At 40.8% G+C, this 22,376-nt stretch overlaps 1 protein-coding gene across 9 annotated transcripts in view; it reads left to right on the forward strand.

The window, feature by feature from the left end:
• KIAA1217 (KIAA1217 ortholog) overlaps nucleotides 1-22,376 on the forward strand; it is a 1,295,419-nt gene that overhangs the window by 450,681 nt on the left and 822,362 nt on the right. The window lies entirely within an intron of this gene.

Genomic DNA, 22,376 nt, shown 5'->3' on the forward strand with positions numbered 1-22,376 from the left:
ACAACTAAAACCCTAGTTGGAAAGGAAAGTTAGCCAGCGAGTTGCAGGAGATGCCTAAATCTGGAAATAATTTTACACTGTGAAACAGTTTTGATCAACTTTTAATAAGGTGAATCAACTTCATCCTGGTGCCCCGCAGATCTGTGTCTGGTGAAACATATCACAATACTGTCAACTTGTTTTCCGGTCAAGACAAACAAGTTTGCACATGCCTTGAATTATCTGTGCTTTATAATTTGTAAGTTTATGAAATTGGGTAAGTGACTAAAGGGAGAGTGTGGTGCAGTGGGGGAGGAGGGGGGGACCCTCGATGAAGTTACAGGGAAATACTTTTAAAACCAATAGGAGGAAGGTTTTTTTTCACTCAGAGAATAAATAGTTAAACTCTGGAATGCGTTGCCAGAGGATGTGGTAAGAGCAGATAGTGTAACTAGTTTTAAGAAAGGCTTGGACAAGTTTCTGGAGAAAAAGCCCATAGTCTGTTATTAAGAAAGACTTGGGGGAAGCCACTGCTTGTCCTGTATCGATAGCATGGAATATTACTGCTATTTGGGATTTGGCCAGGTACTAGTGACCTGGATTGGCCACCGTGAGAACGGGCTACTGGGCTTGATGGACCATTGGTCTGACCCAGTAAGGCAGGCCTGCACAACTTCGGCCCTCGAGGGCTGAATCCATTTGGATTTTCAGGATCTCTCCAGTGAATTTGCATGAAATTCAGTCGGGTTTCATGATTTCCCCAGTGAATGAGATCTATTTGCCTGCACTGCTTCCATTGTATGCATATTGATCTCATGCATATTCATTTGGGAAATTCTGAAAACCTGGCCCGGCGAGGGCTAAAGTTGGGCACCCCTGCAGTAAGGCTATTGTTATGTTCTTATGGTTAAAGCTATAGCCTCAACACCCTGAGGTTGTGGGTTCAGACTCATGCTGCTCCTTGTGACCTTGGGCAAGCCACTTAATCGCTCCATTGCTCCAAATACATTAGATAGATTGTGAGACTGCTGAGACAGGGAAAAATGCTTGAGTACATGAATGTAGTCTGTTCTGAGCTCCCCTTGGAGAACAGTATAGAAAACTGAATAAATAGATGTGCTAATGGATTTAGTGCACATTAATGATTAGCACATGCTAAATGCTGCACAGCCCATTGCATGCACTTAACACATACTAATTCGTTAGCAAACCTTTGTAAAAGAATCCTTAAGTAAGGAGTTGTTTTACTAAACTCTTGGCAAAAGTGGTCTTAGTGCGTCACTTATGCGTGTCTTTCCCAGGCACTAAGACCACGTGCTGTGGCCAGAAAATGACTGACATTTCCATTTTCCCAATTAATGGCCATGCACTAATCTCGCCATTGGCGCACAGCCATTAAACAAAATTACCACTGGAGCCCTTACTGACACCTATTTTATTGGTGGTAAGGACTCTTGCGCTAACACCATGCTGGCCAACTGATTAGTGCTGTCATGCCCACTCCCTATCCCTGAACAAACCTCCTTAGAGAAAATGATAAATTTTTTTAGTGCGTGGTATCGATGCGCAGACAGGCAAATTTACTGCTGGACTGTGTGCACATTCCTTGGTAAGCCTGTTTAATGTGCAGTTTAGTAAAAGGACCTCTAAATGATTAAATAGACTGTTCAAAAAGTTCCAGTACTGATTTTATAAAAATGTATTAAACAATCTTACAACTTATTCCACTGGGTCCCCTTCAAAGTATCCCCCTTCCATATGTATACACTTTTCCCAACGTCATTTCCACTTCTGGAAACAGTCCTTAAATACATCGTCAGGAATTGCCAAGAGTTGTGTTGAATTTTGCTTTATATCAAATTGCTTTCCTTTCAGCATGGATTTAAGATTAGGAAACAGGAAGTCAGGAGAGTAAAGTGGCTGGGGAAGAATTGTCATCATGTTTTTGCGCAAAATTTATGAATTTTGACACATTCAAAACACCTTCCACGACTCATGACATGTTCCCCATAATCTCAGTTCGCCAAAAAACATTCAATCAATGTATACCAGAGAAAGGGCCAATAATTCAAATTCTTTTAAGTACATGGAGAAAAAGACCTCAGTATTTTCAGGGATATATGACCAATATTATCTCCTGGATGTCACTATTTCAGCTTCAAAGGCTGACATAGGAAATACCAGTACATCCCTGGTCAAAAAAACTCCATTAACAATTCACCAACAATATTTAATTCAATCAGTTCATTTCAAATATTCAAATATCATTTCAAGAATTGTTTAAAGATCTAAAAGCACGTATCTCAAATAAGTCCCATATCCAGTCGCCAAAAGTCCATAGCAGAGAGCAAAATCCTGGGGGTTGCAGCCCAATAACTCATGCTAGAACGATAAATACTCCCAGGTTCAGATTCATATAAATCCATATATTTCCCAATGTTCCCCATAAGCCCTTTTTAACATTTCATAAGTTTTTGTAGCAGTATTACCCAATTTAAAACAGAACTTCATGCTGTACTGCTGCTCATTATGGTCGCACATGATGAAAAATAGCTGATCACGAAAACACAAAAACTCACAAAACTCACAAAAACTGCTGTAACTCAGAGACGAAAAAAGATATCAACAAACGGGAAAAAAGGAAGTTACTCATGAGGTTTCAAGCTACTCAAAGCTGACTAGCGCATCCCAACAGAATTTCCCATTGGTGCGCAATTCAAACTGTCCTGGAACTTTTTGTGGGCAATAATATTTATCTGGATAGACACAAACAGCATACACACTTCTGGTTCTCCTTTATCTCTTGAAAGTTAAGAATTGACATATACTTTACTGCCTCTGGGAAATTTTAGGGCTCCTTTTACGAAGCCGCGTTATCGGTTTTAGCGCGTGCAGCTTTTTAGCGCGCACTAAACCCGCCAGCTCGATGCTGGCGTTAGCATCTAGCGCGGCCGGCAGTTTAGCGTGCACTATTACGTGCGATAAGCCGCTAACACGGCTTCGTAAAAGGTTCATAACAACCGCAATACTGTATTGGTTTCATAAAAGAGTATCTTTAACAGGAGATCTCCATTACTGAATACATTTTGGGTTCTTAAGAAGAATATTTAAAATGAACTTAATTGTAAAGTCTTCTAGTCTTCTATAACAAAACCTGCGGTCCCCTTCCTATCACGAACATGAAGTTAAAAAAAACACAAAGCCATCACGAGTCTGTAACTTGAAACTGCAGGTTCTCACCTCACACTTTGGCCTCAAGAGGTTAACATTCCTCTGCCTCTAGCCAAGTACAGGTTTTAAAAGAATGCCTTCCACCATGACTAATTACACAAGACACAGAGAGAGAGAGTCGATAACATTTATCTGATCTTGTTTATGGGTAATGTGCTTTGTTTGGAGAAAGAAAACTTGGAATAAAGTTTCTAAGAGAGAGATTCAAATTGTCACAAGTGAAAACACAATTGAAATCTTAAGAAACCTTTAATTTTAGTGAAACACACTAAATCCTTAAAAGAAGGCTAAAGCACAAGACAAAAATCCAAACTGGATCTAGTGGAGAAATTCTTTAAGGATCTCAAGCGCTCACAGCTAAAAGCCCGATGTATCTTACAAGCTGATAACCAAAAGCCCGATGTATCTTACAAGCTGATAACCATAGGGTGAGCTATCATCGGTCCTTTTAAATTCTCCAATTTACTTTATTATTTATCAAAAACATTCTTTTTTTCTTTTTTTGTTATTTTAGATATTTTAAACTTGTTAGATATTCTGACTTCCGATTAGCAGCCAGTACTCCTATATTCAACTATATAAGTCATAGAGTACTTAAGTTGATGACTTGATGACGACGGAAGATCTCCGTTTCGCTCTTACTAATTTTAGAAGAGCTTCATCAGGGAAAGTGCCAACATTAACACTATAAAATGAAACAGAATAATACTTAAAGCTTAGTTAATATAATAAATAATTTATAATTTTAAATACTTGTATTAATGAACGCTCTATGACGGTACTTCTGGTTATACTTATAGAAGTTCAGCCTTATCCAAAAACTTTTTCTAAAAAGAACTGTTCAAATAGTTTAGAAGTGTAATTTATAGCAACTACTTTCAGAGAAATGACATTGATATCAGTCTTGCGAAAACTAAGAGAATGTTAAATTTTCTACAACAGTTTTTAAACCTTAAGATAAAATTTTTGTTGTTAACCTATAGCAGCCATTCGGACTACACATTTTAAACATACCTATTTATGTCGGCAGCAGTTCTAACAAATGAAAGACTCCATGGTACAGAGGCACGACGTGCCCAATTCTTCTGGGTTCTAAAGCATGATATTTTCAGTTCTGGTTACCTGGAACTGCATGTTCTAATTTCTATGCATTTCTAGCCACATTTTTGAAAGCTGTGTCAGATATAGTATTTGTATTTTTCTATCATACATAGATTTATGTTTTTATAATGATGAAGCAAGAATTGTTATGAAGTTTAGTAAGAAAAATGTATAAAGCTTTGAAAGGTCCATCATTTTTTCCTTGCAAAGAGGGATACATAAGCAAAGAGGGATACATATTGTAACATAACATAACAATTTATTTCTAGACCACAATTACCAGAGTTCAATGCAGTTTACAAAAGACTCACTATAATACATAATTCGAAATGGCAGATGAGTTAGTTTTGAAGAGCTGAAAAATTTTAAAAACAAAAAAGTCTTCAGTTGTTTTTCTATAATGAACATAAGAAATAGACTTTGATAGCAGCCGCTTAAAATCTTTATCCCATAGTGCAATCTGGAAAGAGTGGTCTTTCGTGGTATCTTTTGTACCTGCAGCCCTTAACTGGTGCTGGAGCTTTTTCAACTATTGTATCTATATAGGAGAGCTTGGAAGATTAGGGTTACCCCAGCCCCACTCCCACACAACCTCATCATCCTCTTCTTCCAAGAGCTCGGGGATGTGATGCAATGACATCACATGCATGCTCACATGTGTGTGATCTCAATGCATCCCATCCATATATATTTGGAGGCCCTCTAGTCATGGCCCCGAGCTATGGTAGAACCAGGGCCATCCAAAACCCAGATAAAGTGCCAGGCTTTCTAAATCCATCCGGACACCCAGATAATCCTCTAAAAAGGTGACATGTCTGTTTAAATCCGGACATCTGGTAACCCTAAAGAAGATCCCTTGGGAGGTGGTCTGTTACTGCTACTGCTACTACTACTACTATGACTTATCACTTATATGGCACTGAAAGGCATATGCAGCATTGTACATTATGACATTTATAGATGGTCCCTGCTCAGAAGAGCTTACAATCTAATTTGGACAGACAGACATGACAAACTGCTAATTATACATCTCTTACCTCAAGCAGCTCTTCCAGTTAGCAGAACAAAGGAAGTTCTGGTATGTTTAGGATGTCTCCTGACCAGGATTCCATTTTTATGAAGTTTGGGGGGAAGTTGTCAGTGCAGGCTACCATTAAGATGGGTTATTTTAATACTAATCCCGGCTATTACTATTGTAACTAGATCTCACTGCATGTTGCAACACATCTTACAGCCTCTTTTCTCAAGCCTAATAGCACGGGCCGGCACGGTACATTCAACGAAGTCCTTAGGGATTTAAAGGGCTTTGGAGCAATTGCCACGCGGCACTCGCTAGCGCAGCTTGTTAAAAGAGGCTCTTAATGGCAACCCATATTGATAACTATACCCCTTTAGTTCTGCTTTAAGCCTGAGTACTCTCTTCAGATAAGCAAAATATTAAGTGCTATTGAGATAAGCAAGATACAATTTTAAAATGGAAAGATAACATTCTCTATAAATATACAAGGAAACTATAATAGCTAAAAGCAGCTCTGCCTTTAACGGCCTCTTTTACAAAGCCACGCTAGCAGTTGCCGTTCAGCAACAGCCCTGAAGACCTTTAAATCTCCATGGGCTTCGGGGCCGTTAGCGCAGCGCAGCGCAGCCGCTAGTACAGCTTTGTAAAAGAGGCTGTAAGTTTTCCCTGAAAGTCAAATATAACAATAATCCACAGCAGTTACCCATCAACATCAATTTTCTATCAGGGAGGAAAGGGAGGGGAACCATTTCCCCTAGGCCAGTGGCATAGCGAGTGTGAGAGGTGCCCAGGGCGGTGACACTACCCATCCTCTTCTCCACACTGCACACGCATGCCCCTTCTCTTCCCCTGTACCTCTTTAACTTCTCCGGCATGAGCAGCATCTCCAATTTGCTGCATGTGCCGGCCTCGGCTGTCCCTCTGATGTAATTTCCTGGTCGCGGTTGGAGCTACTGCTTGCGCCAGCGAAGAGCTACAGATATGGGTGTGGGGGGAGAGTGGAGGTGCATGCATGGCAGGGGAGGGGTGAGAAGGAGTGAGAAGGGAGAGGTGCCGGTAGCCTTACCAAGACAGCACCTGGGGCAGTCCGCCCCTGCCCCTCCTTACTATGCCACTGCCCTAGGCTGTGGTGGGCTTCTGAGTCAATAGACTGAATCCCTCAGGGTTGAACAGTAGAAAGCACAGTACAACTAGGGATGGAAGGTCAGCGCTGGCAAGGGTGGATGGAGGCATAACAGAAAGAGGCACAAGCCAGCATGAATGACTGCCCCCATCATGGTACCAGCCTGTCTTGTCCTTGATGGTGGGCTGAGGACTAAGGGCTAGATTCACAAAGCAAACCGATCGTGTACCGATCAGTTTGCGACCCCTTAGCGACTACGGCCCGATTCACTTACCTTTCTTCCGACCATCCTCCGATCCGTGCATTCAAATGAGGGCAATGGCATGCAAAGTAGGCAGGGACGAGTTTCACTAAACAAAACCCTGCAACACCGACTGGGCTGGCTGATCAAAAAAAAGCGACGGCTGAGGATCAGTCGCTGAAGCCCTTTCTGGCTGCCCTGCCTTCTGCCGCCCTGCTCTCTGCCCTGTCAGCCCCTATCCTGCAGCCCCGAACATGCTGCCTGACTTCCTGCCCCGAACATGCTGCCTGCCTGCCTTCCCTTGAACACATTGCCTACCTGCCTCTCTTCCCCGCACTGCAAGCCCGTGGTTTTAACCCGTGGCTGGGTAAAACTCCTAGAGTTGCTTTAATATCTCTGCAAAAGCCGATTGCAGAGGTAAGGGTAAATTTTCCCAATTTTTATAGGTATCATCAATCCTATATTATGTGCCAGGGTATGTATTGGGTCCTCCCAGAGCTCATTGAGAATATCCCAGATTGGTTATGGTTGGAATGGAGCCTCATATTTCCTCTGCGATTATGCCATGTTCTCAGTATCAAGTATAAAGAAAACAGAATATTAGTGGCTACATGGAAAACATTAAGATATGTAAGTAATTTAACACCTATTTCAATTCATAAATCAACAAATCAAACTATATGGCTAAACCTCAAAATTCAAATTGGTGGATTTAAAGTCATCTGGAAGTATTGGATGATTGCAGGAATCCATGTATTAGAAGATGTTATTTCTAATGGTAAGCTGCTTGATTTTTCACTGTTGCAACATAAATATGGCCTCAATAAATCACAAAGTTTTAGATGGATGCAACTGAAGCAGGCCATTCAGGTGGGGTTCCCTGAGTGGAAAAATCTTAATAATCAATATAGTTTGGAGTTCTTCCTGGGACACCAGGCCACCCAGTGGTATAAATTGATAGCTGGCTTTATTAAGAAGAAACCAAAGACTGGTCTGAGGGACATTTGGAGCATTGAGATTAAGCATCAAATTACTGCGTCTCAATGGCCACGAATTTGGATTTGGAGGATGAGATGTACAGTGTCTGCATCTATGAGACAAACTTGTTTTTTTTTGTTGCATAGAGCATTATGGCCCCCTGTTCGGTTACAAAAGTTGGATAGCTCTAAGTCTAATAGATGTTGGCATTGTCATCTTAAAGCAGGGACTTTAGACCATTTATTGTTCTATTGTACATTTATTATGGCTTTTTGGAAATCAATTTGGGGCCAAATTAATTGTTTATTAGAAAACCCAGTGGCATTGACCTATGATACTATATTTTATCCCAGGACAAGCAGGCAGCATATTCTCTACATATGGGTGACGTCACCCACATGTAGAGAATATCTGCCTGCTGTCCCTGGATAACACCTGTTACGGTAAGTAACTGTGCTATTTGGCATGTCAATGAGAGCAAAGAGTCAGATATCTTCGAATAATAATAAGATTTTGCTTATAATAACAGGGGTTACCATACAACAAATTACTTGTAACTGGAAGAACTGGAGCAGTCTGACTTATAATTTTTGGTGCAACTCATTGTGTCATATATATAACATGGAAAGAGTAATAGCTACACAGCAGGGGTATTTAAGGAAATTTCAAGATGTGTGGGAGCCGTTAACAAAATATTGTAATGAATAGATGCCATTTTTTCCCTTAAATTTATAAGTTCAATATTCAGGTGGGGAAGGGATAATTTTTAGTATATCATATAAAAATATTTGTTATGAAACGGTGGGAAGGGAGGGAGTTAAGGTTATATGATTTGTATTATTGCTGAATATTAAGTGATATATTTCATGTTAAAATGTTTTAACTTACTGTCACACTTATTGTAAGTTTGAAAATGAATAAAGATTTTAAAAAAAAAATAATCGCCTTTTTTAAAAAAAAAAAATCTGTGCTGGCCCTGAGGTTAAGCGCATGCGTGGGGATCGCTATTGAGCGATCCTGGAAGGCAGATGGAAGCATACCTCCGATCGCCCCCATTTGCATATTGGGGCTTCGTGAATTCATCGGACCTGCCAGGATCGGATCTGATCGGGCAGGTTCGTGAATCTAGCCCTAAGTGTACATATGGAAACTGCAACTATATCTAGCTTGCTCTGTGTACATCCAATAAAGGTGTAATCTTTTGGGCCAAATCTGATGTGTCATTATTAAAAAGTATGAGTTAGGAAAAGGAGTACACGAGGGGGTGCTGAAACGTTCTCAGCCCATGCAATCAACTTCCTAAATTCTGAGTGTTATTTTGTCACTGTAGCTGAAAAGAGTATTATCTTATTTCATTAAGTGCCAATCTGCAGAAACGAAGTTCTATGTTTTTGACATTGTTTCAGATCATTGATTGAACCATATCCACGCCTTTCTCATCTTGGTTGAGTTGAGAACTTTTCAGCACCCCCTCATACAGTTCCCTGGGTTAATAGAATTGCGCAGGACTGGGGAAAGTGAATTGTGCATGGGGAGCAGTTATCAGAGTCACAAGGAAGAGAGCAAAAGGATCCTTTGAGAGGAGAGAGCCCTCCACTACCACCTACTACCTCATAAATACCAGGTGCTGCCCAAGCCTTTATGCTGCAGCTAACCCTGATTAAAATCATTTTATTCAATATGTTTTGGGATTTAGCTCACATCATTTCAAAAATAAATCAAAGTTTCTTGTTTAAAAAATGGTTTATTTCTTATTAATCACTACCTCAGCAAATCACGAAAAAGTCACCAAATAATTCCACAGTAAGAAAGAGACAACCAAATGCAAAAGAGAACAGTGGAAACGGTGATCTCAATAACCAGGTTTATTGTTTCAAAATTAAAAGTCTTCACAAATGAAAGCGATGCATATGCTTGATATAACCATTGAATACACAATAAAAAGTCTGTGGCATGGACTCACAGTTCTCTTTTGCATTTGGTAATTACTACCTCAAACATGTGTGATCTTAAAATTGATCTATGAGCTCAACCATTCCATTCACACCTTTACTAAAATGGCTGGAAATTTGGTAGCACATACTATGATCTAACTATATAGGAGCCTATATAGTCCTGGGTGACCCCTCAGCCAGTCATGTTTTAAAAATATCTCGAATGAATATGCATGAGGCAGATTTGCATATAATAATGGTGACAAACATGCAAATCTGCCTCATGCATATTCATTAGAGATATTTTTAAAACACGACTGGCTGAGGGGTCGCCCAGGACAGGTTTAAGAACCACTGAGTTATACATTCTTCAGCATCCATATCCATATATTTTCCAAAAACAATAAGGATAATATGATGCCAACTGTACAACTGAACAGCCTGATGCTACTGTTATCTGTATAATGTGGGGCCAGGTTTGGGACGGAACAAGAGCAGGCTTTTCAAATTGTCCAGATAGTCACTCATTATCCAGATCAGTTATACATTTAGGGCTCCTTTTACTAAGGTGTGCTAGCGTTTTTAGCGCACGCACAAGATTAGCACTATTCCACACGTTAAAGCCCTAATACACCTTTGTAAAAGGAGCCCATAGATTAGATCTGCTGAAACTAAACATACAACTACCAATATTGGGACCACATTTATGCATTTATAGAGTGGAGAAGTAGACCAGCAGTTAGAGCAATGGGCTGCGTTGTCAGCCTGGTTCAACTTCCGCTGCTGCTCCTTGCGATATGAGGCAAGTCATTTAACTCTCCCTCCACTGCCTCAGGTACAAGCTTAGATTGTGAGCCCTAAGGGGATAGAAATGCAGTATCTAGTGCAGTGTTCTTCAAGTAAGGCCTCGGAGCCAAAGGCAGCCCCCAGAGACCTCTTTGGTGACCCTCATTGTCTTTCTGGGAGGGGGGGGTCTGCTTCTCTGCCTCTCTACCCAGGGCTCAGGACAGAAAGAAAAAAGTAGATGATGGGGGAAGGAGTACATGCTTGAAAGACAAGGTGTTTCTCAAGAATTTATAGTTTATTGATTTATATCCTGCCTTTCCCAAGGCGGGTAACAACAAGGTACAAGCATAATCAACACTACATACATAACAACAAAAACAACCATCGTAAAACACCACAAAAAATCATGCTACATAAATTCACAAACAGGCTACCAGCGCCTTTCCTAAGCACATATTAATTCAGGTTCCATATTTCATCCTACAAAAAAGATGTTTTTTTCAACATTTTCTTGACTCCACTCAAATTTGTTTGCTCTCGTATATATCCTGGGAACTTATTCCACTCTTGGGGACCCACATACCGCCTCTAGGCACAGTCAACTGTAATTATTTCACTGTTGGTATATGTAAGTCAGCATGAGTCATGGAATGCAATGCACACTGTGGTTCATATGGCAGAATGCTATCCATCAAATACCTCGGTGCCTGATTATGAATACAGAGGTACACCGTAACGAGTAGTTTGTAAAGAATTTGATATTCCAATTTCAACCAATGCAAAGATACATAGCATTCCATCACATGATTTCTTGACTGTGTTCTTATACCACATACCCCAGTTAGGACACTCAGATCAACAGATCAGCATCTTTTGACGATCCCCTCCCTAAAAGTCATAGGCACTAGGAGACCTTCTATTTTTTCAGTTATAGCTCCTCAGCTCTGGAACAACTTACCACATTATCTACATGGGAAAACCTCGTTAGAAAAATTTAAAGGCTTTTTTAAAAGTTTCCTTTATAAGGATGCATTTGAGGCAACAACTACAAGACAACTAGTTTATGTGTAAAACCTTATATCTTATATTCTAATCAACTAATTCTAATCAGTCCTTACTTATAGGACTCAGTCCTTCCTCTGATTCTTCTTTTCATTTCTCTCTTTTTTGTTTATTTATTTTCCTTTTTAATTCAATTTTCCTTTTCATTCTTTGCCTCCCTAATGTGTTACTCGTATATGTCTTCTTTCTACTTTAATGATTGTAGTTCACCCCCTTTTCCTTTTGTGTCTGTATTGAATTTTGTATGTAAATATTATTTGGTAATAAATTGTTGTAAAGTCTTTCCCCCTATTTTAATCTGTAATACGCTTTGAAATATTTGACATAGCGTACACATCAAATTTAAATAAAACTTGATAGACCAAAAAAAATGCATTTGGAAGTGTTCGCAACTGTTGAGGGTATACTCAAACAAAGTTTCAAGGCAGATATGGGGATGGATGTTGTGGCTCTATATAGGAAGATATCTGGGGGCTCTCCTTCAGCGCATTAGAATCCAAAGTGGCCCCAGCTTAAAAATTAATGAAGACCATCGATCTAGTGTACCTAAATGTACCTCACCTAGAACTAATACTGAAAAAGATGTCAGCCAAATCTAAATAAATTAAATACTTGTACTGTATATTTATCACAGCTGCATATTTACAGTGGTACTGAATGTACACGTACAATTACTACCTTTCCTGTACCAACTGAAGATTGAATCTCTATTTTAATCAAATAAGCATAAGTACCCTAATTCTATATATGTCAACACAGAGAAAAGAAAGCAACAAACCAAAATGAGCAAAGATGGCCACGACAGACAAAAAACTGCAAATCCAATATAGAATGCCATCCTAGTTGAGATTCAGACATTTCATTCTTATAATTTATTTCACTGTATTTTAAATCTATTTATTTTAGTAATGTTCTGAGTTAATTTTTAATCTTTCTTTTGAATATTATGTACACTACTTCGGGACTTCAGTGCGAGGGTAGAGGTGGTATAGAAATCCATAGGATTAGATATAATAAAATTCTTTATGGATAGACCCGACAAGGCCGTGTTTCAGCACTAAGTACTTGCAGTATACCACCTTGGGTAAATCTCTTCATAAATGCAGTTAATAAAACACAATAAACAAAATTAATACACTCACCCCTCACCCCCACCCCTCTGATTTCAGACTGTGGGAGATCACTGGCAATCTCCTGCGGTCCATGACAATACTGGAAATTCAATGCTGGTACAGTATCTGGCAACCAACACTGAATGTCCAGTCTATTTTTGAATGGTGGAGACATAGCCAGATATGCCAATATTTAGTAGCTAGTCAGCTAAGTCTTAGCAATCAAAGATAGATCACCCTTTTGGGCAGCTTTATTTGGATGCCAAATTTATCAGACAAGCCTCCGAATATTGGCGGTGACCAGCTATGTCGTGGGACATAGACAGTAATCTGGAGACTGGTATGTTCAGCCTGAGATAGCTGGCTATCCCCCACTGAATATCACTGAAGAGCTGGCCAGAAGCCATTCCTGGCCAGCTAAATATTGGCCCCATTGTCTCAACAGGCAGCTACTTATACAGCCCTGAAAGGAATTAGATGGCCTTAAAGAGAGTGACACCTCTTTGCTAGGAGATCCCCGATCTTTCTCTTTGGTACTGCAAAACGGCAAGGGCACATATGGGGAAGAAACATTTGGCTTACAGATTTGGCATCCTGCCGATTTTCTGCTGAATCAGCAGGTAGCTTGTAGAACCCCTAAGTGCAGCTTTGCACGACACTGATGCAGAATAAAAGCTCAATGAATACGCCCTGCTGTGTATACTGTATGCGTTAGACAATGTGCATATTGTGTTTCTCCTGTGGGATCGCTGAGCGTGTTGCCCTTTCCAACCTGAGTTAAACAGTAACAAAATAAAGCCAATGGGGTTTTTTTTTGAGCAACAGTGCATATCTGCTTTTATTTTCTCAGTTCATGAGTTCATGCTGTTGGTGCTTGCAAAGCGGAAATTATGCAGACTTTTGAGTACTGTGGTTCTCAGGTCAAGTATTTACTTGTTTCTGTTGAATATTTGCTAAGCTACATAATGTTCAACTATTCCTAACAGTGGTTACACATAGCACTTGGTATTTTAGGTGAAATACAGAAAGGCACAATATGGTAATATGACTTACCAACTGGAAACTGTGTAATACTACAACATTGCTATACTGGAAATAACACTGGAAAGCCACAATTTTGCTCTCTCTCCTTCCCTCCCTGCCTGCCACCCACCGACCAACTGACTGATCCCTCCCCCAACATCCCCCACACCCAAAATCAGCAGCAGGAGGGATGGCCACTCCCTCTTGCCTGAACAACCCCTCCTCCCCCCACAGCCCCTTACCTTGAGTAGAAAACCAGGGATTCAGCCAATTGTTAGGAAGACAATTGGTAGAATACGACAATTGGTAGGAAAATCCTACCAATTGTTTTTCTATCAATTGTCATCCTACCTATTACAGGTACCTCTTCAAGCCCCCTCCCACATTTTTTTGTACGTCCTCTCCGGCAATATGTTCCTCTTTGTGTCCCCAAAGCAAGGTAGTGTTTAGAAGGCCGCAGGGGAAGGAGTAGGGAAGGAGGGAACAACTAGGGAAGGAGGGAACAGACTAGGGGATAGAGAGAGAAGAGGAGAAAGCTTTGGACCAGGTGAAGCACTGGTGGCGAGCTCAGAGGCTGGGGAGTTCAGCGCCCTGGACCAGAGCCTCACCTGGTCAAGTGGTTGAGCCAGTCCTGCATGTATGTTTATGAGAGAGACATTCTATTCTGGTTCTCAGCCCAGGACTCAAAGCACTAGGCCACTTCCTTTCCTCTTACAATTTTTATTTGCTTGTTTTTATGCCTTTATTTTTAGAATAAAGACTATACAGATTTCATTTGGGCTTCATCCCCTGATTTGTAAAATTGCCTTCCATAAGTTTGCTCTTCAGCTGTTCATGAAATATTTATGTTTTTCCTATTCTATATATGACATGCATATTGATGGTATACTAAAGCTGCAAGGCTCACCTAGTCTGTGAATTTTCCCAGCTTACTGCAATGACACAGTCTATTTGATTGTCGAAATTATCCTTTTTCTCTAGGGGATAATGTCTCCAAATGGGTTGGCTTTGTGCATACCATGACAGTAATGAACTTCACTCCTAAGCCGAATGCAATTCATATTTCTCAAATTAACTGCTAATGCTCCCTGTAGTACTTGCATCATCCCAAAAAGAGCTTCTTTCTGGAGTTCATACAATATACTAATGTATGCGGGCAAAATTTGTCAAGATGCGCATAGAAATTGCTTTTAATCAAGCCCATGGCACCCAATACAATGACAATTATTTCAGTATCTTTCTGCCACATTTTCTTGGTCTGACTGTATTTCTTTGGTGAGTATCTTCTCCCTTTCTGCACATTCCCAAGACTAATCACTTGGCACTGACACCTCTATTATTAAAGCAGATCTTGTGGGTTTTCTCCTTTACCATTATGACATTTTTCCTTGCATCCAGCTTATCAGTCGGAATGTGGATGTCCCGGGTAATCTTAACTTCATAATTCATAATCCTCTTCTGAAATTGATCCCAGTGTTTTTCCAGTATGGCAAAGATGAAGTGTTTATAGCTTCCAAATGGGAAAGATGTGCCATTTTATTGTCCTTTCTATATAAATATTTTCTCCCATCAAAACTTTGCAGCCAGTTACAAGATGAGTAATTGTTTACAGCTCTTTCTTACAGAATCTACAAGGGGCTACTGAAAAGTTCTCAGCCCAGCCAAGAAGAGAATGAAGCAATGTCAAAACATAGAATTTTTGTTGCTTAAAGTTAGCACTTAACAAAATAAGATAACAATCTTTTCAGCTACAGTGGCAAAATAATACTAAGAATTTAGGAAGTTGGTAACATAGTAGGTGACGGCAGATAACGACCCGAATGGTCCATCCAGTCTGCCCAACCTGATTCAATTTAAATTTTTTAAATTTTTTCTTCTTAGCTATTTCTGGGCAAGAATCCAAAGCTCTACCCGGTACTGTGCTTGGGTTTCAACTGCCGAAATCTCCATCAAAGCTCACTCCAGCCCATCTACACCCTCCTAGCCATTGAAGCCCTCCCCAGGCCATCCTCAACCAAAAGGCCATATACAGACACAGAATATGGACATATTTTAGTACAGTATCTCCTGACATTTGTCCTTTTCTAATATACATGAGAAATGGACATTCATTTGCTGATGACTTGCAGCATTTACAAACTGAAATGTTCAAATTATGAACAGGGCTAGGTTACCATATTTTTATCCGGGAAACCCCGGATACATGACTCCGCCCTATTCCACCTCCAGCCCCACCTAGTTCTGTCTCTGGCCACACCCCATTCTGCCCCTAGCCCCAGACGAGCTCCATTCACATCTGGATGGCCTGGAGCATGGTTGATTGAGAGTGTATTAGAAACCTTGTCTAACATGGATCTCAATTCCCCCCTCCCTCCCATCCCGAAGCACTAGCATCAGAGGAAAGGCCCTGATAGGGCTGGCTGTGAGCAGCCTGTTTTGAGTGCTGCCTCCTGCTGACCAGCTGCCGCTTCAGGTAAGGAAGGAAGGGAGGGAGGGAGCATGGTGGGGGGGGGTCGTGACACAGGACCACTGCCTGTTTCTGCTGCTTTGGGGCCTGAGGGAGGGAGGGGGACTTTGCAGCTCAGGATTGCTGCCATTGGTGCTTCGGAGGACTATTTCCCCCCTCCCCCACCCCCGGTGATTTTTTGATGGTTGTGCGAGAGTACCGGTTAACCGAGAGCCGGGTAACTGAGATTCTGCTGTACCTCCACAGCATAAATGCAGAGGAAGTGAGTCTCTTTCAATTGAAAGGAAACTCTGGAATGAAGGGGCGTGTGATAAAGATGAAAAAAGATGGTAAATAAATGGAATGGCTCTAAAAGGAGAAGTGTTCTTCCTTTTATTAGCCATTGTGGCTGCATGATTGATTTCTGAAATTTACCAGTTCTTAGTGGACGGAAGTTTGTTGAGGCAAAAACTAGGTACTCTATCTGGGCCAGAGCTCTTCCAGTTTGAGGCTCATTTTAACCTGCTTTCTGTAGCTTTGATGTTTGGCTTTTCTAAATTCTCTTGGATATCCATTCTGCTTCTTGGTTGTATTCTTCAGGGTCCTCATAAACATTTCTCCAAAATCTTTCTGTACTTGGTGATATCAAAATGTTGCAATTACTTTTGGTGATCCTGATCCTTTGAGATGCTTATCATATTCTTGCTGTTTTCTGTGAAGCCTGTAGAGTCTGGCTTCTTGGTGGTTCAGTTTAACTTTTGTCTACATATTTCTAATTTTAGCCCCCCTTTTACAAAACCATAGCATGGTTTTTAGCAACGGCCGTGGTGGTAACCGCTCCGACACTTGTGATATCTTATTCTATACTGGGCGAGGGTGTATCTGTACTCTATATGCATTAAAAATACATGGGTTTCTGTTAGCATTGACTGTACGGGATTGATCTATACTAATCTGTCTTGTTTAGTTTTTCAATGGGTATATTGATGTTCTAGTGCTCACTGCAGTGGGGGGGTTTTTAAACATTTTATTGAAAATTATTTAAATACAAATATGAACAAACAATACAGTAAGCTGCATACTTCAAAATACCTTTGAAATACAAATACAAAATCCATTTCAAAAATGAACAAACAATACATTATACTGCATATTTCATGTCATAAAGTCCTCTGTAAGTGTTTTATCACTGTGATTCAAACATACAACCAATAAGGTGGATCTAGTTTGTATCATATCTTGTGAGTCTTCAAGAAATTCAATAAGGTCAAATTCAGTAAATGTTAACTGATCCATCCCATATTTACCAGGGAGCTTCTTTTTTAAGGAAATATAATAACAGTTGGAAATAAGTATACTATCTGCATTCTGTATACCTAAGATCTCCTTGAGGTACTTCCTCAGTAAGATCTCAGGGGACAACAAGTGTGTAATAGTTTGGATAATTAACTAAAAGAAGGTTCCTGGATCTTGCAGCATGTAAATTAAGAGAATCTTTCATTATTAAAGTAGAAACAGCCTACAATGCAGAAACCTGTGTTTTCAATTAATGTCAAACATTTATCAAGTATCTGCAAATTTGAGTCCACATTTTCCAATTTTCCAACAACTTCATTTTCGAAAAAATCTTTTTTTGGATTATGACTGATTTCAGCAACCCTCCATTCTAAAGTTTATCCTTTAAGGTAATTTTATGTGGAATCTCTACTGAAACTGAATCTTCAGTCATATCTTCTTGAGGCAAATTCAAAAAAGAAATTCTCTTTGAAGTAGGTTGAGGATTCAAAATATCTGGTAATGAAGTCTTGGGACCAACTTTGGGACCCAGATCATTAGAAAGTACAGAAGGGGCAGAGGAGTATGGTCAGGAGGAGTAAGGGACGCACCTGAAAGGGATCCTGATCTAATATCAGCTGGAGAAATTAAACTAGGAGTAGTCAAATGGTGGTCCATAGGACCTGAAGTAACCGGGGTGGAGATCTTAGTCTTTTCTTTGTTTCCCCCATAGTGAAGAATAACAAATACCTCAGTAAAAAGAAGTTTGCCACCTCGTCATTCCTTGCAGCTGCACGCCAAAATGGTGGTCTGTTTCAAAGGAGGAATCGGGCCCTCAATTGCATCACTGGGTCATTCTCCACAGTGCCTGAGTGGAATCGGCAAACTGCGTACAAACTCTAGATGGAATAAGAACCAATAAACAAGATGACAGTCAGGTGTAATATTCCACAACTGTGGGATGCTGTCAGCAAGTACCATATCCCAATCGGACTTCAGATCAATCAGCAGTTGCATGGACTGCCTGTGCTAAGATTAGTGAGTAGCATTTTTAGCCCTGTAAAACCACACACTTAGAGCTAGATTCAATAAGCAAACCAATCATGTACCGATCGGTTTGCGACCCTGACCCGATTCACTAACTTCGTGGCCGATCTGATTCCAATCCACGTATGCAAATGAGGGTAAGCGGCATGCAAAGCAGGAAGGACGCGATTCACTAAACTTTTTCAGCAACACTGACTGGGCTGGCTGATCCAAAAAGAAGTGACTGGTGGGGACCAGTCACTCATGACCTTTCCTACTCTCTGCTGACTTCTCCTGCCTTACCACCCTGACTCTCCTCTTGCCGTCCTACTCTTTGCTCCGAATCTCCACCCTTCTCTCACCCCACAGCCCTGAAATCCAAACTTCCCCCTGCTCTCTGCCACCCAGACTGATCTCTGCTGCCCCGACTCTGAATCTCTGCCGCTTTCCCTGCAGTGCGAGTCCACGGGTTTAAAGCGGGGCTGCACTAAGGCATGTTCCAGAACATGCCGCAGTGCAGCCACACTTTAAACCCGCGGGCTCACACTGCAGGGAAGGTGGCAGAGAGCAGGAGAGTCAGGGCGGCGTGGACTTCCATTTCAAAAATCTTCCCTGCTCTGCTCATGGGCACCTACCCCCCACCCCATCGCACGCTCAGGCAGCTCTGGTAAGCATGCACAGTCCATCTACAGACAAAGTTGATGGTCTGCGCATGCATGGGGATCGTTACCTAGCCATTTGTGCCATCGGATGGGGGCGTGCCTCCGATCATCCCCATTTGCATGAAGATGGTTGGTGAATCGGTCGGCCTGCCTCCAATCGTCCACGGATCGGACACGGATCTTCAGGTTAGTGAATCTAGCCTATAGTTTCCCTTTTAAATTTGGCAGCTACAAAATATGCATGCTAAAAGTGTATTCAGCACCATTTTTTTTCTATGGGTAACTGAGAGGCAAGGTTTGTGTGGGGGGGTGGATATAGCACACATACTTTTGAAAATGTAAAGTACAGTACATATACTGCACTAGAAAAGCATCTTTTTACCCTACTTAAAAGTATGTGCCCCATGGACACTCCTGTGTAGTTTTAGCTGAGTAGAAGAGAACATTTTTTAGCCAATCAATTTACCTTAGTAAATGGTTTTGAAAATGGTCATCTTTAAGTATAGACACAAAATAAAATGTTTTAAAGTCCATGAATACCTGTCAAAATGCATTACTTGCAAGTGTTCTGCCTGCATTATAGTTTCTCCTGTTAATACCCTTAATTGTATTCAATACAGATCTGTGAATTTATTTATATTAGCACAAGGTTTTAAGATCATTTTTCTTCCATGTTGGAAGCGTATTGGGATTTTTTTAAAAATCAAAGTATCAGTGTTGTTATCATAAAAGCAACAGCTAGAGGATTTATTAAAAAAGAATTATTTAATACAGTAATTTGTGCTTATAAAAGAATGTCATTTTCATAGACCATTTCTCCTAGCAAGACATTATAAATATGTAGCTATTTAAAAGTGCCTGCATATTTTTACTTTTTATTAATGCAATAGAGATCACTCTGCAGACCAAAATTATAGCAAGCTTCAATTTAAATAACAAAAAAAATATGATTATAGTCCATCACAGTAAAAAACTGAATATCTCCTAAGCTGTCCATGAAAAGAATGACTAGAGACTGATTTTTTTCTCATCAGTCAAGAATTTTGCAGAATTCCAGCCTATATGAACACTGGTGCAATATAGTTAGTGGCATTTCAAGGGGGGGTGGGGGAAGCCTGCCCCGGTTGCAGCCCATAAAGGGGTGCTCCCAGGGTCATCGCTTTCCGCTTCATGCAGCGGCAGCGCCAGATGTAGCCTTCACAACTTGCTGCTCTGCTGGCATTGGGCCTTCCTCTCTACTGGGTCCTGCCTTCGCAGAAGCAGGAATTACACAGGACTTGCAGAGAAGAAGGCCCGACGCTGGTCAGAGCAGTGAGTTGTGAAAGTTACCATGGCTGATAATGGAAGACAATTTTTCTGTGGGGGGGTTACCCATCCAGAGAGGAGGAGTGAGGGAGGGAAGAGAGAAGAAGGAAGACCAGGGAAGGGAGAGGAGAGGAGAGGAAACAAAAATGCCAGCCCATAAGAAATGGAGGGAGGGAAAGGAAGAATTGAAGATGCCAAACCATGGAGGGGGAGGAGAGAAGAGAGGAGTGATGCCAGGGCATGGGGGGAGGAGAGAAGGGAAGGAGACAGATGCCAGACCATGGGATAGGGTGGGGTAGAAAGAAGGAAGTTAAAAATAGAGAGTGCTAAAACATAGGGGAAGGGTGAAGACAGAGAAGAGAGAAAAATGGAGAGGGTGTGAAGATGAAATTAATCATGTATAAAGGAGAGAAGGGGCACAGGCTAGATGAAAGGGGGAGAGAGTAGACTGTTTATGGAAGGGGTATAGAAAGAAGGAGGATGCCATATAGAAGGGGATAGAAGGCAGATAGTGGATGGAAGGGGCAGAGAAAGAGGGCAGATGCTGGATGGAAAGAAAAGAGTGAAGAGATGACCAGAGATGACAAAAGGTAGAAATATATATATATATATATATATATTTGTTGCTTTAGAATAAAGTAGTATTGTAGCTATATTGATATACATTTATAAATAGAAAATTGAAATAAGGTAATCTTTTTATTGGACTAATTTTAATACATTTTTTAAACTAACTTTCAGAAACTAAAATCCTCTTCCTCAGGTCAGGTCAGGATAGGATAACATAATAGCAGTATACTATACTGACCTGGGGAAGGAGGTTTAGGCCTTTGAAAGTTAATTGAAAAATGTATTAGTCAGAGATCCAAGATGGCTGCTGCTAAGACATACTGAGAAGTACACACCTTAACCGCTCCACTCCTCACCCTTCTTTTTCTTGTTTGGAGGCTTTTGTGGCCCAATATTTCCTCTTCATGCCGAAGAGAAGAGGCAGGAGTGCGGCTGGCACTTCGCAGCACTCCATAGTGCCGACTCTCGGCAATATTGATGAGCTGCTGTGGCAGATGCAGGGAGTTACAACACCAACGTCTGATGTCAGCCCGCTGAGGGCGCTGGGACTGAGCGAGACAGGGGTTGCTTCTCTTGGGCCGGATACCACCCTTAGTCCAGATGTCCGAGCGCCACCCCCACAGCCCCAGATTACCAGTTCTCCGAGGGGCGAGGAAACCCCGGAGCTGGGGGAGGTCCTTTCTCCTGAGGCAATTAACATCACTACGGAGAGCATGGAGGCAGAACTTCCTGTACAGGGAGTTGCTGCAGGAGAATCAGGGGCTGGTTCAGCAACCGGAGGTGGAACAAACTAGACAGAGCAAGGCCAGGAGAATTCCTCTGAGGTGAGCATTTCTACACCCAACAAAAATTTGCTATTTGGAGAAGCCCGCTCAGGTGACTCTTGAGTCTCTTTGAGACTTAGTGGCTAACTTTGCTAAAACTATTAGCCCCAATTTCCAATATATAGAGACTAAATTGATTCAACACACTAAAGAGTTCAAGGATTTAAAAGATCTGATTGTTTCAAAATCCTCTATTCAAAAGCTTGACCAAGTTTTATTACAGTCTAAACAACTACAAGAGGCCCTTGTCAAGGATAATGTGAATCTTAGAAGAAAATTAGAAATACTTGAGAATAATTCACAAAATAATAACCTGAGATTTATTAATTTTCCTAGACTAACAATGGTAACTCCTAGGGAGATGCTTAGGAGATACTTAGTAGAAGTTCTACAAGTCCCAGAAGATACATTACCCCCATTTTCTCAAGTGTACTATCTACCTAATAAAAATGGGCCTCAATCACAGTCAAAAAAACCTGATCAAGCATTACTGAATGTATCAGAAATTTTGGAAACATCTGATAAGGATATTGTAATACCTTCTATATTGATATTAACTGTAGCTCTTTCGATTGATAAAGTTTGGTTATTGAGGCTTTTCTTTAAAAATAAACAGAAAGAGTTTTTTGGATGTAAAATTCAAATGTATCGGATCTCTCAAGAGAAACTCAAAAACGTCG

Source organism: Geotrypetes seraphini, chromosome 2 (genome assembly GCF_902459505.1).
Source record: "Geotrypetes seraphini chromosome 2, aGeoSer1.1, whole genome shotgun sequence".
In the NCBI taxonomy this organism is placed as follows: domain Eukaryota; kingdom Metazoa; phylum Chordata; class Amphibia; order Gymnophiona; family Dermophiidae; genus Geotrypetes; species Geotrypetes seraphini.